The following is a 15713-nucleotide window of genomic DNA, read 5'->3' as shown; positions in this document are numbered from 1 at the left end:
GAGGAAATGCTGACAGGGCAAACGTGGGGAGGGGACCAGCGAAAAACATCAACTTGACAAAGTTGACTTCCATAACTATTGGTGCATGGCTCCAGCCAAGAAAATGAAAGAGAAGGGTTGATCACTGATTGGTCAGAAATGACCCAGAACTCCAGACTTTTTCCCATATCACCGAGAGCTCGAAGTGATAATGTCCCCTGTAACGAAAAAAGTTATCGTACTTTTGTACTTGCTAGCTCACGCTTTGAAACAGATGGTTCGGTTATCTGGTGGAGTTTGAAGGTGCATATACCGACTCGCAACGAATGCAATGCACGCTCAATGGAAGGATTTACTTGCGCCGCTGGAAGATACATATTCTCACAAAAACAGCAACTGCGAACTTAACGCTGTCTAATAATGCTTTAGAATGCATAAAAATGTACTAAATGGCCGTATACGACTGGTAAATAGGCTACAGCAGCCTAAATTTAATATTAGCCCACAAATACATGGTAATAATGTTCTGCGGCCCGCAGCGTCTTTTGCTGTTAAAATGCGGCCCGTTATACAAGGGAAGTTGAGAACCCTTGCTGTAGATTAATGAAATATAGCCGCACCACTGTCAGACCGCCATGTCGGCGTTTATACCCCACCATAATTGGCACCGCCACATCGAATTTTGCATTTTTCAAAAGTTCTCTTTTTAAGAGTAGCACTTGGTCTTACTAGGCCTAAATCGAGAACGTTATATATTACACCAAGACTCTTCAACCGGACCCCACCCGTTTTAGTTAAAATTTAGCTCTAGTATCGTGCAACTATTAACTGTAGGCTAGTGACAAACAGAAACTAAATGACCTTTGTTAAAAAGTAACATCGTACTGTACATGCAAAAATTGGGAAGACCTTCACTATTTCATAGCGAATTCTCTAGCTGCATTTCTGGAAATACGCGCCGTCGATCTGATATGAACGAGAGCCGAAAGTCCATTTCCACAAAGATAGGTCCTGGCGATTGTAACAACAACACGTAACGCTTGCAACGACATGTTTGGGTATGATCACATCATATATGGCCGCAATATAACGTCCAGCCTAGTCATTTTGATGAAGCGGCTCATTTTGAAGTTATTCTGGAATGGCGGTTATAACAGTATATGTCTTGGTAATAATAGATAACACAAAGTCAGTAGAATATCTTGAAACATGGCATGCAATGAAATATATCGGTAACGCCGTGCTATGATTATCACATATAATACGGCATTTGGAAACGTTGTACAGGAAATGATCAACTCAGCAGGACATGTCATGTGATATAATATATGTGTATGGTGAAATGCGTGTATATATGTATATATTTATGTGATACAACGTAATTGATTCACTCATTCGGTTATATTCATTCAATATTTCACTTTAGTACGATTGGCTCAATAAAAGTTACAATTTGTGGAGAGGAAAAAAAAAAGTTTAAACGTGATCAAATTACGTGTGTAGGAGACAGAACAGACGCTGCCGTAGGTTAGCTGACAAGTCTATTACCACTGCCGCTGGACGACGGTACGTTGGAAGGAAGATCTACGCAGCGGAGCCTACAGTAACCTTCTAGGGTCATATTACACAACATCGTGAAGACAGCGGACCTGCGTTATTGCGGTTATGCATATTACAGAAGAAAATGGATTTTGTAAAACCCCAACAAAACTTCTCTAAACAGTAGTCTATTGGCAATTTGGCTATTAAAATGAGTTTGCGCGGTAGAATATTTCATCTCAGACGGAAATTTTGTTTATGTCAGTCCTGAAGTTTTAGCAGTTATGAAGTGCAAGTGCTTCGTGATTTCTTCAATTAGGAAGAAATAAAAACGACATTATCAACCATTTTGCATAGTTGGAGGTAACGCGGACCCCCTGAAAATGATTCGCGGATCTCCGGTTGAGAACCACTGCGGCCTAGGGTGTACCATAATGTTTAACGAGTGTACCACTCGGATGGGGTGTACCGGGGTGCACCAGATTCGAATTACAATGTACTTATAGCTAGCCGAGTAGCTATCACAATAGGCATGTTCATGCTTCAGAACAGGTTGATCGAATGTGTGATAACGTACAATGTTCATATCAAGTGTACGCAACCTGTAAATTGCATTCCTTTTGCGATGTCATTAGCAAATGTTTCTCCTCATCAGTTTACAGTCAGTAAGGAACTTATTGGTTCCTTTTGGAGTAGAACGGGATAGAAGTAGCATGTGTTCAGTTTGCGATATTTGCCTATGTTGATTCTCGAGGAAGCCGTCGCGATATCTCACACATTTTGAGTTGGTACTTTCTGCCGGATGTTTATAAATAGCGCACTGTACATAATTGCAGAGGCATGGCCAGAGGGTCGCGGTGTCGTGTTTCAGAACCACTGTGTTAGATGGTGGTCCGGGAACCTCATGCCCTGATCAGTAGAGATGGTGTGAACCTCTGAAAGGTTCAGGTTCGTGTGAACGCGAACCTTTTTGAAAGGTTCTGTGTGAACGCGAACGTGAACCGCATGACGTCACGTGACGTCATATTGCTAATTCCAGCCCTATATTTGAATGAAGTGATAGCCTATATTAATGTACACGATACATAGCGACGACTCGGGCCACATAATGGCACAATGCTGAAGTACATATTGACGTTTTAATCGTCGCTAAATGTATCAACTGAGGCAATTAAATGATAAAATAATCCCATAAATCAATATCATTCGTCGCTTTGCCGACAATTTCGACGAGGACTTGTCAGGGAATATAAGCTTACGATTTAACGGTCCAGGCCAGACCGGAAAATGTATTCGGCGACTGAGTATTGCTACACGGATATTGAGCAGAGTGTAAAACGGGTTTCTATACTTGCTACCGCTATTACCCCACTAACAAGTTATACAACAACAGCCAACACCCCATCGCACGGATTTCGTTTTTATGATACAGTAAACATGAAGACAATATTGACCACGTAAGCTTGCTAGATTTTTTCATCAGAAAACGATATCAATTAAATAAGCATCATGCGCTATCTAGATTTAGTGTATTTCGCTCTTGATGTTGTGTGATTGCCGGTCAAGCTCACAGCAGAGAGTCACTAAATATTCACAAACGGGAAGCTGGATATTTCGAGCAAAGTTTTGTTAGAAAGCAAGTAAAATTTTTCAAATTTTCAAGGTGTTGATTGTTTATGCTGCTAGTGCCATGCATAGAGTGGCCCGCCGTTGAAATGCAATAAATTTGAACCAAATAAGTTATATTGAAGTGAATATTGTAATATATATGAAAAAGGTTCACAGTGCAGAACCTACCAAGGTTCTGTTGTGAACGCGAACCTCAAATTTTCCGAGGTTCACACACAGAACGCGAAAGTGAACCTCACGTTCACACCATCCCTACTGATCAGTATTTACATTTTCTATACGCTGCAACCTTGCTTATTCCTATTTCGATTAGGCCAAAGGTGGTTAACCGTCGGACATACGGTCACATTAGAATTATATAGCCGTCTAAACATATTTATCTTAGCGTGTGTTGGCGGCCCATAATATGCAATCTGATTTCGTTCCCAAAGATCTGAAAGATTTTTATTCAACTTGAACATTTCCGTCACGCTTAGCGCGATTCGGGTTGACTTGGATTTTTTGATTATAATATGACAGCTTCCTTGTTATCAGACCCCCACCGTACAAATGCGAAACGCATAGGAAAGTAATGCGCTCTATGAAGATATACCAAGTGGGAATCGTGTGCAAATTTTTCATGTTTGAGCTATTCTAATATATCTTTGCTATACCGACTACCCTGATGGGAGGACAAGAAATAACAACATGCTAAAAATTGATTGACAAAACCGGAAGATGCATCATCCTTAATTTTGTGACCAAAATTTTTGAATCCGCCTCAAAACGTGTGCAAGTTGAAAGGGTTTTTGGTTATGCAAAGGCATTCATAATGTCTTGCCTTACAATCTCTTGCATTTGGGAAATGAAATAGTCTTTATCTGCTTCATGATAGTGAATTTTACGAAAGGCATAGTTGGATATACATAACAGCATCTGTTGCGTTTATTAATTTGTGTTTCATTAAGCAGTATATAGTTGGTCAGTGATAATGATTGTCTACTTTCAGTGATGCATGGATCTTCTTGCTTCCACATTGCTATTAGATCCCGTAATAAGAAACCTGAATCTCACTTGACTGGATGTGATGGCTGTACTAGAAACGTATTACTACCTAGACGCCAATTTGATTTTAATTTAATAAGCGAGATACACAAAAACTCACAATATATAGGTAATTAACATGTAGCCTACGTAATCATCAGAAAGAATCATAGAACTTGCAAATACCAATAATAAATACAACGGCAGAAACGGATTTGCTCAGAAAAATATTGTATTCAATGCCACATTGCATTCAGCAGTTTTTCATCATGTGGTGATAGTATCATGGTCAATTTTCACACTCGCGAATCGGTTTTTCCAAGTACAGCACTAAAAGTAATAAACTTGCCCGTGTTGCCAATCCAAAATCTCACTCGTGGTCCTAATTTAGTCATTTACGTTTCACTTTTTGTGATGTTTAGCAATTAAAACCTTTCAAAATGCATGGCCCTCGAGGCCGGGCTATCGCGCCAACCATGAAATAAAAAAAAATACTATGGAAAGAAAATAACTTATCAATATTATGTTGAAATACATATAAAGAAATAGTTCCATCAAGTACGCACAGTAATTTGATATTTATTACTCCATTTATCAATATTTTCACGTTTCTTGAGGCTTTTGCGGGCCGCATAAAACGGTGTTGCGGGCTGCATGCGGCCCGCGGGCTGTAGTCTGCCCACCCATGGTCCAGAGCCATAAGCTGAGCTGCAACTTTAAATCGATAGTGTGAACGAAACCAGATTTGTATTTTTTCAAAATCATCATTAACACGTTTGATTCTTCCAGCAAATGCCTCTTTGTGTTTATCATCAGAATTTGACAATGACGTGAAGTACAGAGTGCATCTGTCTCTTATGCACACCCGTGCATGGTTTTAGTCCACACCCTTGATACATTATCGGTGATGCCCTTGCTGATGACTCCGCCTTTTCCTTTCGAAGATTTGATGATAATCTGTTCAATAGACAAATCGGTCCGGATTCCTGCCCAGTGGTTGTTAGAACTCCTGACCGTACATGGATTGCTGGCAGATATTTGGGTGACTTGTTTCCAATTCTGCAACTGTTTGAAGATACAGGCGACATGTTTTTGCCTAACTGTTGTGGCCTGTGGCATCAAATGGGTTCAGCATGCTTTTAGACGCAGAAATGTGTAGTAACCAGTCGCTTGTTCTCTCTGCTCGAATTAACTTCCTGCACAACTGCAACGATGTACAAGTCCATATCATCTTCCATTTCTTTACACGCAGCATTAAACAATGTCATTTTTTCAGTAGATGTTGGACGACCAGGTGCTTAATACTGGGCAAGATTTTCAAACATTGTTCTGCATGGTACATGGCATCTGGCTTCAGCAGCCACCAGGTCGCGTGCACTAAGCAGTCGTGCCTGAACAGCTCTAGCAAGTTCCTATTTTATCGTCTCTACTTTGGCATAAAGCAAGTGTTACGTAATATATTCGTGACGATTTCGTCCTCACCTCTTCAAATTTATTTCGATCAGGGTGCCGTTTATCAAACATACAACTATATCCACAGTAAAAACACTGCTTCTTAAAGTCGAACGACTGTTGATCTGAGCGGTTCGATACTCTCTTGCCACTGGATTGTTCAGTGCTTGAGGCTGGACGTTTCTTGAATCTCGCATGGTTTCTCAAGAAATTACGGCATGAGGTGTGTATGTACGTAATATCGCTATTTTCTTTATTTTTCTGCAAAGTTGAGACCGGAGTTTCACAATCCAGTTTTAAAGCATGACCAATTATAGTGTTCAACGGGTGTGTGGTACTACCACTCTCGCAGAAATAAGCTCCAACATTACACAGTGAATCACCAGTCAGAAAGCCTTTTCTACACCAACAAAAATTGCTGTTTCTTTTTGACTAAGCATTATCTAACAAACAAGTTGGGTAAATAAAACCGACCATAGTAAGTAAACAATAACATAATGGAGGTATAACGAACAACGACAGCTCTACCGGTGCCCCCCGTCTTACTCACACTTACTCCCTGAAACAGGTAGGCTATATACCTCTATTTTTATTTTCATTTATACCTTTTGCATCGATATCCTGCTTTGCTGTTGATAATTCATTAGTTTCTAGCCTTTTGTTCATACTTTTATGTTAAATTTTTCCCTCATTTCAATTTTACCCCTTGGCACGTTTTTGGTCATAACTGATTTCCCCCAAGGTAAAAAAAAATGACAAAACCTATCATTGAAAAGCTGATGAAACTATCTTTCAGACAGACAGACAGACAAACAGACATTTATTGATTTGTCAAACAAAAATTTTACCAGAGGTGACGATATGACCTATAAAGGCCTTGTCACTCATCACGTCCATGACAGTGAAGTAATCGAGTGTATTAATTGTATAAAATATAACAGTGGACAGTCTGCCATATAAAAGAAAATATTAAACAAAAATATATAACAAAGACGGTAGCCATGGTTATAACGTACGTTTTGGTCGTTGCCACCTCACTTTCTTTGCTTCCTACAATCCGAGCCTACCCCTGAGACCCGGTCAAGAAAGATCACGTCGACATCGAGGCAATATTCACAATAGCGGTTAACAACAGTTAACTCTCTAGGCTCTAAACTTGCCATCTAGATCAATAAAATACAATCACCTGAATGATGGCCGAAACTTACAATACTTATACAATACAAATAATGCCCTATGGTACATTATATCCTTAAATTTAGCCTAACTTCAATCACTGATCCAATGATATTACAAGCAACAAAGCGACTAAACTTCAATAAGTGACTATCAAGACACGAGGGGAAAATCCAACCAGAGAGGGCACTACTGAGCTGTGAGGCTCACAATCACTTGACCATTTCTCGTGTTACAATGGTAACATATGAAAACAATATATAGACATGTAATATATAAATTAACGGGTACAGACTCCCAGTTCTTATTGTAATATGCAAAAAGGTAATCCAGGTATTGGCTCTTAAATTCATGTTGAGTAGGCTTACCATATTTTGGAAATCTAAAAAGAGGACACTTTTTCAGAAAGAAAAGCTCAGACATGCAAAACCGGAAAAGAATTCTCAAAAACCGGTAAATCTTTCCCACTTCGTGATCGGTTCACTAAAAAAAAAAAAAAAGGTCATCTTTTCGCTCACCGCTAAAATCACCGTTTTTCACTCCGAAATACCCACCGCAGCTTAACTTCTGAGCTAATTTGCGGCATATCACTCGCAATTTCCTCTAAATCTGACCTAAATTTTCAAAAAAGAGGACGTATGGTAAGCCTAATGTTGAGGCAGTTTTTTGAAATTGTATCCTAGAGTCGAATAACCAGGAGTAGCAGATGACCTGGAATCTATGCCACATATATTTCTTATTGCTCTTATTGCTTTCTAGGTTGACCCAATTTTGGACCAAATTCTACAGGACTAGCATTTATAAGCGATTGTCTTGCTTACTGGTGTGGTGTTCCAACAGCAAGTCCCTGCTAAACGTCTGGCCAAATGTTATGGAGCGGCATTTTTAAAGGGTATATAGGAGTTTTGGGTAGTGGGAATGAAGACTTGGAATATGTCAGAAGTGAGGAATTAAGACAAAAAGGTTTGGAACCACAGAAGATGTTGTGAAAAAAAGTCAATGGAATTGAAGTACAATGAGTCGGTAGGCGAAGTAGATCTGTCAGGTTGTGGTCAAATAAACTTCGGTCGAGGCTAGCATTAGTTAACGAACCATAATTATCACCCGTCAATAAACAATCGCATTTAATGCACAGCTATAGCTTGAAATAATTATGCTGACGTCGTCATACAACCTGGTCATTCATGTAATTATGCATAGGCTTTATTACGCCGTAATGTCAGTTCTTGTTTGTAGCTGATCGGTGACAGGACGCTATGTTTTGCGCCATTCATAGCCCAGCCGGGCCAGCATACGTAGAATGCTTACTAAGCCTGATTGGTCAAACGAATATTAATTGACAATTCCAGTGATATAATTAGCAATACAGTATCCTAGTATAGATTGTGCGTATCAACAATTGAAATGAAATATCTCAAAAAATTTCGATTTCTCGTCTTGGTCACAATTGCGATCCTGACCATCCGCTGCATCCCTTCTGACAGGCAAGTAGATTTATTATATCATTATCATTCGCTCACTTTCTGTCTACAGCAGGGTTAAGTAGCTTTTGGGGTAGTGCGGACCGCGTGAATGGCAAAGCAGCATGTTGTATTGTGAATTGTCTGGCACAGTCGTTCTCAAACTTTTTTCGACACGCCCTCCTTTATGATAGTGAAATATTTTGCACCCCCCCCCCCTATCGTAATAATATGACTATCCAAACAGATAGTTTGATAGCTTGAAAGGGTATATGAGTGTTGATGAGAGAATTGTCAAATACGAAATTCGTAATTCGTAATAAGCATGAATCGGAGGAAAATCGCGCAAGACGCGACAAAAAATTTCAGTTGACCCCAGCTTCCCACCCCCTTCAGATGCTTTCACGCCCCCAGTTTGAGAACCACTGCAGCACAGGGTGTACCATAATGTTTAAAGGGTGTACCACTCGGATGGGGTGTACCGGGGTGTTCCGGATTCGCATTACAATGTACTTATAACTAGCAAAGTAGCTATCACAATAGCCAGGTTCATGCTTCGGTACAGGTTGACCGGACGTGTAATATCGTACAACGTTCATATTAAGTGTACGCAACTTGTAATTTACATTTCTTCTGTGATGTCATTAGCAAATGTTTCTCCTCATCATTTAACAGTTGAAAATTGACTTATTTGTTCCTTTTGGAGTAGAACAGGATGGAATTAGCATGTGTTCACCTTGCGATATCTGTCTACAAAGATTCTCGAGGAAGCCGTCGCGATATCTCACACATTTTGAGTTGGTACTTCCTGCTAGATGTTTATAAATAGCGCAATGTACAAAAGTGCAGGAGCGTAGTCATGGGGTATCGGGGTCGTGTTCAGAACCACTGTGTTATACAGTGGTCCGGGAACCTCAAGCCCTAATCAGTATTTACATTCTCCATACGTTGCAACCTTGCTTATTCCTATTTCGACTAGGCCAGGGGTAACTACGGACATACGGCCGCATGCCAGCCGTAAAAAAATTATAAATATACGGCCGTCTGAACATATTTATAATAGCGTGTGATGGCGGTTCTTATTATGCAATTTGATTTCGTTCCCAGATCTGAGAGATTTTAATTCAACTTTAAAATTTTCTTCACGCTTGGCGCGATTCGGGGTGACTTGGATTTTTTGTTTATAATGTGATAGATTTCGTGCAATCAGATCCCCAATGTACAAATGCGAAACGCATAGGAAACGCATAGGAAAGTAATGCGCTCCATGAGGAAATACCGAGTTAGTATCGTGTGCGTCTCACGAATGACGGTTTTTCTAGTTTGAGCAATTCCAATACATTTTTGCTATATCGACTATCCTGATGGGAGGACAAGAAATAACAATATGCAACAAAGTGATTAACAAAACCGAAGATGCATCATCATTAATTTTGTGACCAACATTTTTAAGACAGTCTCTCCATCAGCTCTACCGGTTAATCTGATCATTGGGCTGAGAATATGGATAAATATTTGACTGTACTATGTGTGACACTACCAATATTGGCGTAGTGTTGAGATGACTCGAGTCATATTTTTCGTGCGACTTGACTTCAGTCGAGTCACTTTGTAAAATTGATTTGACTCGGCGTTTCAGAAATGTGGATTGACTCGTGACATGGAGCAAAACTTACAAATCAATTTCAAGTCATCAAGTACCGGTGACGATGAAAATGGTTGATCTTATGTAGGCTATATTCAGATTATTGGGGACACACTGGTGTGACCTGCGAGAGTTAGCAATCACTCAATGTATGTGCGTTTTATTGGGCCCCAATTGTTTTATCACAAATGAGTTGACCGCTAACGAAGTGATCGGAGCCTCCAGATTACGTGGTAGTAGGTGCCCACCTTATGGGTTTCCATTATAAAATTAGGATATGTTGTTCCACCAAATCGCGCGAAGAGAAATTAGGTCGAATTCGTCCTTTCGTCACCTTACTACGCCAATGTATTGTGTTAGTTATACGCAGTTTAGCAGTTCTACGCATGTGTGAGCGATAAGACGCGTTTTTACATGTTTATTTACCTCTATATTTGCAACTGGAATGGCGTAATTTTGCCTCGTACTTCGAAAAATCATCTTGAATGGAATTGTGACTTGACTCCAAAATTCGACCGACTTAACTTGACTCGAGTCATCTTCAAAAATTTATTGGCTTGACTTGACTTGACTTGACTCGAGACAAAATGTGCAATGACTCGAGATGACTCATACTCAACATCGGATTGGGGTGCATTAATAGTAAGCCTGTGGGAGTGTGCCGCTTCTACAGTTAGAATATTTATACGCAAGGCATATCACAAGAAAACAGTGATGGCACTGAACACACGAAGGTCTCGCCGCGGTGCGAAGTTCCCGGTAGCCAATTTAACATGAGTATTTGTCATCCAGATGGGCCATGACGATTGTGCATTGAAATGTGTGTCCCTCTCCACTGGACGCTATTCTCCACGTGGATATTAAAACGCATTTAGCCAGGAGATCATGCGGCTCAATCCCCATGCAGTAAAAGAGTTGGTTATACGGCTGACACGACCATATGGTATAGGCTACTTATGCTCTGTTGTGTGAAATTGTTCCATCATGAGTTCCTCTGACTCTAATAGAAGAATATTTGGAAGCTCCACAATACCGAACTTTTGCGGGCCAAAGAGTTGACGAAAGATAACCAACGAGTTACACTATTATAACATCTGATGATAAGATATTCGCTCCAGTATTATCGGTATGACTCATGTTAGGTATCGTTCCGCATTTTAAATATTGACTACAACGGGGACAAAAGGCACATTCTCAACTACCCCTTCGTTCGATAAAACGAATAAAAAGGTGGAAATTAAAGACAATCAATCCCGATTCTTGGTATTTTTGAGAATCAGGTGTGAGAATGCAACGTCTATCAATCTTACTAAATATACCCACAGACACAGGTAAGTTGGTATATTTTTACGCACCAGTGATTAGTAACTGGAATTGCGCATGCGTTCCCTATTAATATGACATGTCAATATAATACAGAAATCTATTTTTTAGGGTCTATAACCTCACCAATGTTGTTATCAAAAGAGGGAATGGATCACAATTGTCTTCGCCAACTCAAGACGATCTGTATGTCATTCCAGATCCCGAAATATACTCTATCAGATGTAAAGGTGAAGGAAACATCGATTCTATAGTGCCCCGGTATGCTACTGCGACGACCGTCTTGACCAGACATGTTACGATTACTGCACCAATGTAATCGATTGTATTCACGATATACTTCGGAATAACGCGATTACGATTACAACAAAATCTTGTAACGGTAGAGGATTACAGATTGCAATTAAGCCATGTATGATGTTGGTAAAGAATTCCTCGAATATTCCTTCAAACATTCATGTTTACGACAATGCATCCACTACATCTATGAGCATTGAATGTTGTACATGTCGTCGTTGAACGTGAGTGGATAAAAGTCATATCACTGACCAGCCTGTACGTTAGGCATACTTTACTATGAGAACGGTGTCTCAAGTTTCGCTCTTCTTGAACTATGTATGAGTCAAAACATATACATTATAATAATGCAGTAACGGTGAGCCTATAGCCGCAAAAAGTCGTTACTTTGGGTGAGTGATAAAACATGAAATCAGTTTATGGCCCCTGAGCTGTATAAACACGACTAAGTAATCGCGGAAAATAAACGTAGAGAACTCGTCACGAAGCCGGGAAGACAGTTCATAAGAATCGATTATGGATATTGCGTTATTGGAATGAGCCCATTGCAGTTTTTTTACAACCGCCTGAATGCCTGACTCGGCATACCATTCTTCCGAGATGTCTTATGAGCTGTTCAGTTGTGTCTACAGACCAACGATTCCCAAACTGTGTGCCGTCATAGATTCTCTGGTGCGCCGCGAAACATTTGGCAATTTTCGAAAATAATTGTTGAATATTTTAATGAATCAACTCATAAACAAGAAATCCTCCCGCAAATCATAGGCATATTATCTGGAGTTCCACTTGCACTGCAACAATGATTTTCAGAGTCTGCTGATAACAATTTTGGGTGTAGATAATCCATTTGGAAGCCATGAATTACGCAGTCTTTTTGTAGAAGAGATCAGGCCATTTACTTACGGAAGAACCCGATTTAATATTAATAGATGTGTTTTGACTGTCTGCTTTCGAATATTATTCCTCGATCGGTGCAAAAGTAAGCTATTCGCTGCATCTTCACAGCTATGTGAACGGGGCTGTAACTGCATTACCCAACCCCCTCTATTGAAAGGGTCCAAGATGGCCAAAATCATATCGCAAATCAACTTGAAATTTCTTCGCGCTAGGCGAGATTCAGTCTGGTTGGCATTCTTGACTTTTATTGGGGTACCACCCCTTCCGGTATTGATTCGCGGGCCGGATGAAATCATTTGGCGGGTCGTACGTTTGACACCCGTAATGTAGCTATAATGTTGCCGATGTATTTTAATTGAATAGTATATTCATATTGAAATAAACCCGACTATTTTCGGCTGACACTCGTCAGGAGTAATCGTCAGCAACTAGTATAGAATTGGAAATAACATTGTATATCAACAACATCGTATCACAAAATATGACGTCACAAGCATTACATTTCGAATTAGAGAACGATGTATGTTATTAGCAGTTCTACGCGTGCGTGGGTGATACAACGCATTTTTGCATGTATATTAAACTGCATATTCGTTATTTGATTCAAGATAAATGGCCGATTAATCTGTATTTAACACAGCCAGCAAAATTTTATGACTTGGAATGATCACTCATACCTCGAAAATCCAATTTGACTTGGAATTGTGACTTGACTAGTGTGACTTGATTTGACTTGATTCGAATCACCTCCAAAAACGAGTGACGTGACTTCACTCCAGACACCTTCGAAATCGGTTTACTATAGACTTGACTCGAGTCCAAATATGCGATGACTCGAGATGACTTGTGACCCGAATGTATAAGTGGCTTGATCCCAACACCGACTTGGCATGAACATAGCTGTAACCAAAAGACACCTTTTGAAATTGGCGACTCAACGCTCGTATGTTTGGCAGCAATGCGACATGGTTTCAGTCGTATATGTTCTTATAAACGAGCCTAACGACACGCGAACATATTTTTGAGGCATCTTTTCTCCTATATAAGTGTGCCGCGAGCGTTTTAAATTTTTTTAGTGTGCCGCGAGCTGAAAATTTTGGGAACCGCTGCTATAGACACTTCAATATTGACTTTATCCGGTGTCCGATAATATAATATGTCCTAAACTCACATCTGACAACCAATGTTCCCTCTAATTTTTGACGAGTCTGCGCTTACTCACCAACTCACTGCGCAGACCCTTGGACAGCAGTGCGTAACGACTAAAAAAGGACATCACTTCGGATTTTTTGTGCGCAACTTCGATTTTCTGTGCGCAGAGACCGTGTCAGCACTGCGCATTTGCGCAGCTTAGAGGGAACATTGCTGACAACCTCTGATGATGGATAGAGGACCGCACATTCGGGCAACTTTCCGAAGATAGTTTTCGACCAATTTGATGTGATTTACCTCACATTGTAACTGTTACTTAACTATGTGGTGCCTAACGCGACCTTTTTGAAATTGGAGTGTGTAAATGCTCGTCAAGTATTATACAAAAGAAGTCTTGGCTTCGATCTTCTAGGATTAATTATAATTATTGCTCGAATAAACGGCTTCTCGGTTAAGATACTTCCTCTTTCGCCACTTTTGATTCAAGACCCTGCCCTTCAGTAAAATATATACATAGCAACAGAGTTCAAGCTGCGGCAGTTGATTAATGATTAGGTACCTAGGACGCTAGTGTAACAGAAGAGTTACTAAGGTACGTAATAAAGGTATGAAAAGATATCAATAACTGCAGCAACCAGAGAAAGCAGATAAACAGCAATTTCTTGGCATCCTGTTATGTGTTGCATTTCTACATTATACAATAATACTTCACTTTTTGATGAAATACTCAGTTATTTTTGATAGGCTTTGATATTTCCGTTGATTAAATACTGACTGCTAAACGAAAAGGACAAATGAAAAAAACAAATAACATTTTATTTGGGTCCTAATTTCGGCTTGGCGACCAGTTTCTTATGATAACATTAGCACTCTTGCAGGCTATGTAACTAGCAATTACTTGCCACGATTCAAGCTAAGCAGATACATCGGTAAGGAAATGTAGTAGCCGTCGACACTGCGCAATTTGTACCATAACAAAGTCGGTTTCCGAAGTCAGTAGAGCAGTGGTTCTCAACCTTTTTTCAGACACGCCCCCATTTTTGATAGTGAAAAATTTCGCGCCCCCCTTATCGTCATATCACAAAATCCAACTGGGATGCTAGCAACCCCAACAGATTGTTTGATGGTATGGACGGTTATGAATGTTGATCAGAGAATAAAAATGTATGAAATTGGGTCTATATAGAGAGAAACACGCATGTATTGGAGGTAAATCGTTCCGAGCGCGAAAATTTTTTTCAGGTGACTGCTTCTTCGCGCCCCCCCTAGGATGTTTCACGCCCCCCAGGTTGAGAACCCCTGCAGTAGAGCGTTTCATTGTGCTGCGATTGTCCGACTTTCATGTAATTGCTTGAAATAGCAACGTCTTCGGTGGAATTCTGTTCCAACGATATGAAGTAGAAGGAAATCACGGGGACCTACAATCGCCAATATATTTGTTTGGTTGTATGCCCAGAATATCAATTTTATCGAAGATTTCCGCGAGGATTTCTGTTTGAAGTCATGTCTAACCCAGCCCTATCGCCCACTGTTGCTGAACTTGTTCTATCAAGTGCTAGATACATCTGAGTGTCATTTTCATGCTGAGTTCCCTTTTCCTAAACTTATTTGCGTCCATGGCACGCAAGACCTTAACAGGTGACAAGTGCCACTGACAACTTTCAATAATAATAATAATATTTGTTTTGTTCATGAAAATAAGCTATTTTCAATGCCTTGTCAATTATATCTATAAATACTATTTCAAAATATTATATTCGTTTTGAAAAAACCGGATATTTTCTGCTGACGCCCGTCAGTTGTAATCCCGAGCAAACAGTAGAGCATTGGCTCTCAACTTTAAACGCGCCCCTTGCTGATAGTTAAAATTTCACGACCTCCTTGATCGTTATATCGAAAGATATCAAAAAAAGCAACCAGAATATTCGCAATCACAGCGGATGGCAGGTTTTTACTATTGAGAGGAATTCGCAAGTACGAAATTGAAATTAGGACGACACATGGAGCAACAGTCATGAGCTGGGGTAAACCGCGCAATGCGCGAACAAATTTTCGGTTGACTGTTTTGTCAAAAATAATTATGTGCAATGGTGGTTCGTTGCATATAGATATTTTAGGGATTTGGGTGTCTAATCTCTTAA

The 15713-nt window shown here is 40.0% G+C and overlaps 1 protein-coding gene across 3 annotated transcripts in view; it reads left to right on the top strand.

The window, feature by feature from the left end:
- Positions 1-7443: 7443 nt before the first annotated feature.
- Positions 7444-15713, top strand: part of LOC145436918 (sialate:O-sulfotransferase 2-like) — a 44227-nt gene continuing 35957 nt past the window's right edge. For 2 of the 3 annotated variants that reach the window (XM_080314110.1, XM_080314108.1), the window contains exon 1: positions 7444-11456. The gene's annotated coding sequence lies outside the window, so the exon portion shown is untranslated. Of the gene's footprint in view, positions 11488-15713 lie in introns of all 3 variants that reach the window. The other variant, XM_080314109.1, reaches the window with a different exon arrangement.

The sequence above is a fragment of the Botryllus schlosseri genome, chromosome 4 (assembly GCF_051294905.1).
Source record: "Botryllus schlosseri isolate E-star chromosome 4, Bs_hap1, whole genome shotgun sequence".
NCBI classification, from domain to species: Eukaryota; Metazoa; Chordata; class Ascidiacea; order Stolidobranchia; family Styelidae; genus Botryllus; species Botryllus schlosseri.
Note: the sequence above shows the minus strand (reverse complement) of the source record. Positions and strands in the feature narration are given on the sequence as shown.